The sequence below is a fragment of the Miniopterus schreibersii genome, assembly GCF_964146895.1.
Source record: "Miniopterus schreibersii genome assembly, chromosome: 17".
Classification (NCBI taxonomy): Eukaryota; Metazoa; Chordata; class Mammalia; order Chiroptera; family Miniopteridae; genus Miniopterus; species Miniopterus schreibersii.
The window spans coordinates 34,378,877-34,385,372 of record NC_138117.1 but is presented as its reverse complement, the minus strand read 5'-3'; the positions used below and the strand labels follow the sequence as shown (position 1 = coordinate 34,385,372).

Here is a 6,496-nt window from a genome sequence, read left to right as displayed (position 1 = left end):
GTTGGCTGTTTTTGAGAGCGAACTGTGGAGAAGGAGTTGGAGGGCCAAGGTGGGTGCCATCTTGGAGGCTGGGTCAGCCTTGGGGACACCGGGCCCTCACAGTCCCTGCAGACAGACTGGCTCCCCTCCGTGTGCCAGGAGCTACTCCAGACCCTTAGAGAGGCACCCAAGGCCTCCCACGGTCCAGAAGTGACCCATTTTCACATCTGCTCCCATTACTGCCTGTGACAGACGCTAGGACGCAGGCTAACCGCCTTCTGACTGGGTTCCAAACATACCTTTTTCTTCCCCTCCAAGCCCAGGAAGCAGCCCTCATCAGAACTATTCATCCTGTAATCCTACAAACAAAAGCTAATTAAGACCAAATCTCTCTCGGCATTGCGCAATGCCCTCTGGGGTAATTAGTCCAACTGGTATGAGCTGCTCCCTAAACTCAGAGCACAAATATGGTCACATTCCACGTATTTTTTCCCAGTGAATCTCTTCAGCACACATCTACATGGAAAGCAGACAGTCCAGCATCTCTCTGGAGGTTTCCTCCCTTCCCGGCAAATTGTCCCAAAGCCCCGGGGACAGGCCAAGTAAAAACAAAATGATTCTCAACGCACCAGGCGCAGAGGACCTGGAGCCTGTTCAGTGTGCAGCTGCCGTGGATCCTCTGCCACGAATTCTTTCTGCCACGTGGTGCCACTGTTAGAACGCAAGCCTACGGAGAGCAGGCCGACAGCTGTCACGGGGCCGGTGACAAAGGTGAAGGGAAGAAGCAAAGGGGGAAAAACTCAAAACGCAGACAACAGTGTGGTGATTGGCAGAAGGAAAGCGGGGTGAAGAGCAGCAGAGGAGGGGAGAGGGGAGATATGCTGACAGGCGGAGACTTGACTTGGGTGGTGAACACAAAATACATTATATGGACGATGTATTCTGGAATTGTGCACCTGAACCTATGTAACTTTACTAATCAGTGTCACCCCAATAAATGCAATAATTAAAAAAAACACACAAAACTCATGGCTGCACAATTGCTTGGACACATATAAATGCCAAAATCAAGTCCCTGACCACAGCCAGGCCCCCCATCAAGTTCTTGGAGTATAATTTTCCTAATTCATTTCCTCTTACTCAGCCATTTCCCAGAGGGTAAGAAACAGCAGGAACGCTGCATCGGGACAATGTCCTTACAGCCTCACAAACCCTCGCTTCCTGCCCCATGAGCGCAGCAGGGAACAGCACCCCTCCTTCAAACATCCAGAAAGAGAAACGATTTTTAAATCCTCTCAGGAGCGGAGGGCTTCAGGCCCCGCACCTGCCCCTCTCAGGGAGGCTGGCCTTGGTGCCAGTCCCCTCGTGTAACTGGCAGCTTCCTCACTGAAGAGGAGAGCAGAAGCCCACGTTAAATTTCCAGCACTTTCCAGGGCCACAAAGCTGTTCCCAGGCCTAGGGAGAAAAACAGTAATTATATTTGGGAAGGGCCTCCTGTCTGCCAGGCACTTAGACACAAATGATCCTGTTTAATCCCAAAGACACTGAGAGCCAAGCGGCGTGAGATGCACTGTGCGGAGGAGCAAAGCGAGGTCAGAGTGCTGAGCGGCCCAGAGCTACTCAGCTGTAAGATACTTGTGTTCTTCCTCCTGCCCCAGAGAGAGGCACAGCCTGCCCCCTGGCCCCCAGGGTTTGCTACAAGTGAGGTCAAACCGAAAGGAAGGAATTTCTGAGCAGCCCGAGAGAGATAAAGGAATCACAAAGGGGCAGCCAGAATGTGGGGGGAGAGGGCTGTTATCTTGGAAGGTGAGGAAGAAATAGATTTAATTTAGGCCCTAGAACTCAGCCTAGCACATAGTAGGTGCTTTATTACTGTATATTTTAATTTTTTGGATACTTGCCCTGAACACTGCTTAAGTGTGCCCAGACCTGGGACGGACCCGTGGAGCATAAGGACTGATCCAGCACAAAACCTCATCTCTGAGCTTACCATGATGGAGAAGACTCATGTCTTGATTATTCTAATTAAATTAGAAGAGAAACATGATATCAAAGAGAAAGGTTGAGACAGAAGCCCAGGGAAAGAAAATGCTAACTTCCATCTGGAGAAGCTCCGGAAGGCTTCCTGGAGGAGGGAGCATTTTAGTTGGGCCTTGGAATATACATAACAATAACAACAACTATAATCCACTGACTTCTGTTGACCACTTGCTATGTGCCAAGCACTATCTCATATATATGGCCTTATTTAATTCTTCCAATAAATCCACGGTGTAGGTAGTGTTAGTCCCACTACACAGATGAAGACACTGAGATACAGTAATGACAAACCAGTAATGTCGGAGAAGGGATGGAATCCCAGGCGTATCTGGAATTTACCTACCTAGTCAGGGGAGAGGCTGGAACCGAGAGTGAGAAAGAGGTCTGCCTCCTCCGGGGGAAGGACTCCTCTGCAGTGGGCTTCCTACACCGAGGCAGGGAGCGAGTGTGCATGGGAGGGAGGAGGGCCCAGCCTGCTTCTGCTGAGAGGCACGGTCTCCCTGCCCACGAGTAACCAGCAGCACAGTGACTAGCAAACTCTGACAAATGAGATGAGACACTCGTTGCTTGCAGAAGAGAAATTAAAGAGAGAATTGGGATCGCTTGCTCCCAACTTCCCCAAGTAGAGCAGGGGAAGGGGCTCACCTTCCCACCAATACTAGCTTTCACTCACTATGGGCAAGGCATAAACTAGGCTTTTGCAAACATCGTCTCTTTTTAATTTTCAAAGGAACACTTAAGTAACTATAGATAATATCCATTGATTGTGAATCATGTCCCAGGCATTGTTCTAGATGCTTCTATATGTTTAAACGCATTGGATTCTCTCAACATCTCTAAACACTAGTTATGATCATTAGTATCCCCTCTTCACAGAAGAGGAACCTCAGGTTTAGGGCAATTAAGCGTTTATCCCAAGGTAATACGGGTGGTAAAAGGAAGAACCGGGACTTGAACTCAGGTAGTCTGACCCCAGAACTCCTGCTATTCACCACTCCCCATTCTGCCCCCAAAAGTAGGCATTACTATCAGCGTTAAATAAATGAGGTAGAGGTCAAGCAAGATTATATGACTCGTCCAGTTTTTTGGTGGCAAAGCCACCATTTGAACCCAACAGCCATCCTCTTAACCACTTGGCAGCAGCAGCCCTCATCCTGGCGCTGACCTGTGGTTTGCTGCACTCACGTCATTTCTCTTTATACCGTTTCATTGCCTGGAAGGGAAGAAGAAACAACTTGGTACTCTCCAAGGGCCCGGTCAGCTCAGCCCTCCCAGGCCAGGGTGGACAGTTTCCACATCCCAGGCTCTCACTCGAGTGGGAAACCAGTTGCTTTCTGGCAGGCAAACCACAGCCTAACCCTTAACAGCTGCTTGTTTGCATGAGGATAACTCGGGGTTCCTGCCACCACCCTGGCCCACCCCTGCGGTAGACTCTCCAGGATGGCCACCAACAGTTTCTCCCGTCTCTGAACATCCCACCTGTTCCTCACAGCAAGAGGTGGGGTCTCTTTTCCTTCCCCTTGAGTCTGATCTGACGTGTGATTTGCTTTGCACAACCAAATGCAATAGAAATGATGCCCTGCGACCCCCGAGCCTGGCCTTAAGAGTTTGGAGAGCTCTGTCCCCTGCCTCTTAGAAGCCAGCTGCTGGGCTGTGGGGATGCGCAGGCTCCACTACGACTGATGAGAACCCACATGGAGAAGAGAGGCCCAAGGATGAGAGGCCATCCTGGATGTTCCAGCCCCGGCAAGGTCCCAGGTGAGGGCAGCTACCCAACTAACCTCAGCTACGGCCCATAGAGAGAAAACTGCCCCACTACCGGGACAGTAATAAATTGTTGCTGTTCTAAGCCAAATACCTGGGAACGGTTTGTTACATAGTAATTGAAAGAATCCCACTTCTTCCACGTTACCTTTTTCACCACAAAAGATTACTCCATAGCTCACAGGTGTCAGTGTCATTGGCTTATGGCACTTAAGCGTATTCATGCCCTCATGACCAACACGACTTCCGGCCTCAGGCAGAGGGGAGTAACGTGGCCTCATTCACTTAGCCTGAGGCCCTATCTGCTCAGGATAGAGATCCAGAGATAACTAAAGCACTGTCTGTGCCTTCAGGAGGCCACATCTGGGGATGAGCCGGGTCCCTGTCATCACAACACAGAGTGATGGAGTGAATTCATTCATTCAACATCTGTTAAGAGCCTGCTATATGCCAGGAACTCTGCTACTCATTTGTGCTAGTAACCCATGAACAAAGAACAAAACCCAGCCTTCACTGGCTGCATTTTAAGGGGATTTCATTCTGATAATCACAGAGGTACAAGTGAAGCTCTGGGGACTAACTCCTGGGATGGGCAGGTAACACGTTTTATCTGCATTTTACAGCTAATGATCTGAGATCCCAGAGAGCTCAGACTTACTCCCCCACAGATTAGCTGTGTCATCTAGGGATGTTACTTAACATTTCTGTCCTTCACTTTCTTCATCCATAAAATGAGTTTAAAAAGTATACCTACATCATGGAATATTATAGAGATTAAATGGACTAATATTTGTCAAGCACATAAAATAGTTCATTACACTTTTTTAAATACTATGTTAATCTTTGTGTTCTTTTGAAATTAAATTATCTTTCTTGCTGAGTTAATTGACAAGTGTTAGAAAAATTCACTTTTACTATTAAAAAGTGGAAAGCTTGGTTAATATATACAATTTCAGAATGGCTGCTAGTCATTGTTTAGATTTTATTTGGAAGTTAACAGAAAAGGAGGCTTGCACTTAGGCTAATGATTCACATAATGTAATATTTTAAACTAGAATTTTAAAGCACCCTGACTTACATGCCTATTAGCTAATGTTATAATCGTATCATATTGCTTAGGTTCAAGTTCTTCAAAGAGTCATCAGAATAACACAGACTGAAGGGGCTTTTGAACACTTACCACCCTCTGCTCCTGAGTGTCCATCGTAATTCGTTTTTGCAACATAGTCATTTCTTTTTAAAGTTCATTTTGTGCACCAGTAAGCAGAGTATCGTGATTCTTCTCCAAGTCCTCCGTACTCTGGGAACCGCTCATCTAACTGTTTAATTGTTTCCAGCATCTGGCCCTGAACAGCTCTAGATTACTGAAAAACCCTCTGTTGTCGTCGAAACAAATCAGCTAGTTTTTCTTCGTGTTACTTAGCTTTCCGCACATCTACCTCCCACTGCTGAAACGAAGTCAGAAACTGCTGGGAATACTCCTGGTTAAGATCTGCCTTTGATCTTGTTGGGTTTTCCAAACATGTTCGATTTTCTAGTTGCTGGTTTTGAAAGAAGCCTTGCTGCACATTGCTTGTCTTTTTCTTTCTGCAAGAAGAGTGATGTTAATGAAAGCTCAAAGATTTTCCAGCGTAATCTGAACTTCACCCCCCATATCATCAGTGATTCCTGGGCAGTGCTTTTCTTCCCAAGCTTATCAGTTACTGGAGGCTTCGAGTCAGTACCATCCTCCTCTGAGCCACTCAGATCTTTTTTATCTTCTTTCTCAAAGTCATAGGCTCCCCCATGGGTGTCTTCCCAGGTTTCGGGGTATGGTTTCTCCCAGAGGGCACCATGTTTAGATGTTTTCTGACTGAGGTATCTGCTTCGCTGCTGCTAGACTCCTCTCAATCTTTGTTAAATGAATTTTAGAAACAAAACAAAATAAAATGACAGGATTAGCCCCCGTTCACAGAACTGGGTGGGTGTCCGTGGAACTGCCCCCCGATTCCATGCTCTCTGCACCCTCCTCTATTCTGCTTCTGAGCTAAACGGTGCTTCCGTTGTCAGTGTGAGATTTAAGCCTCCGTGCGCACCCTTTTAGGTACGCACATCACAGGGACACCCTGCAGGTCCCCTAGGGAAAGCATTCAGCAGAAGGGACTCCCAAGGTGCAAATCTCGGGCAGGGTGGAGACTCTTGAGATGACTCAGGCCGAGACTAATTTACAGGCGCATGTGCCAGGAACCTTTCTCACACCTCGGGTGTGTTGAGCAGGACTTAAAGGATCGAAATGCACCATCCTGAAGATAAGGGCTGCCTCGGACTGTGAATTCTTCACAAGGCATCAGACCTTCTATTGTCTGGCCATCCTACGGTCTACTCTCCAGAGCCTCCTCTGATGGAACTCGTCCACCCGAGGCAGATAGTGCCCAGGCTCTCTGCGGCTGGCACTGGGAGGTGGCATTGTCCTGCATCAGAGTGGGAAGCAAGGGTGTCAGGAAGACTGCAGCCTCATGCGCAGCCTGGCTGCCTTCCACGCACCCACAATGACACAACGCCCTCCTCTGACAAGCCCTTTCCAATCTGCACAGGGATCTGTTGGACAGGGAGCCAGTTTCCACAGCAGCCGTGCACAGGCGGCTGGGGGTGGGGTGTGCACGTAGCTCTCTTCCACCCCAAGATCTGGGAAGACAGAGCTCACCTCCTCACGAGCCAGAAAAGCCCAGCCAGG

General features: G+C 48.3%; 1 pseudogene across 1 annotated transcript; it reads right to left on the bottom strand.

Annotated features, from left to right (window-relative positions):
• Positions 1-599: 599 nt before the first annotated feature.
• Positions 600-5,618, bottom strand: LOC308546964 (synaptonemal complex protein 3 pseudogene; annotated as a pseudogene). Its single transcript has 3 exons — positions 4,964-5,618; positions 1,970-2,000; positions 600-706 (listed from the first exon to the last, which is right to left on the bottom strand). The product of its transcript is annotated as a synaptonemal complex protein 3 pseudogene (transcript).
• Between the last annotated feature and the right edge of the window lie 878 nt (positions 5,619-6,496).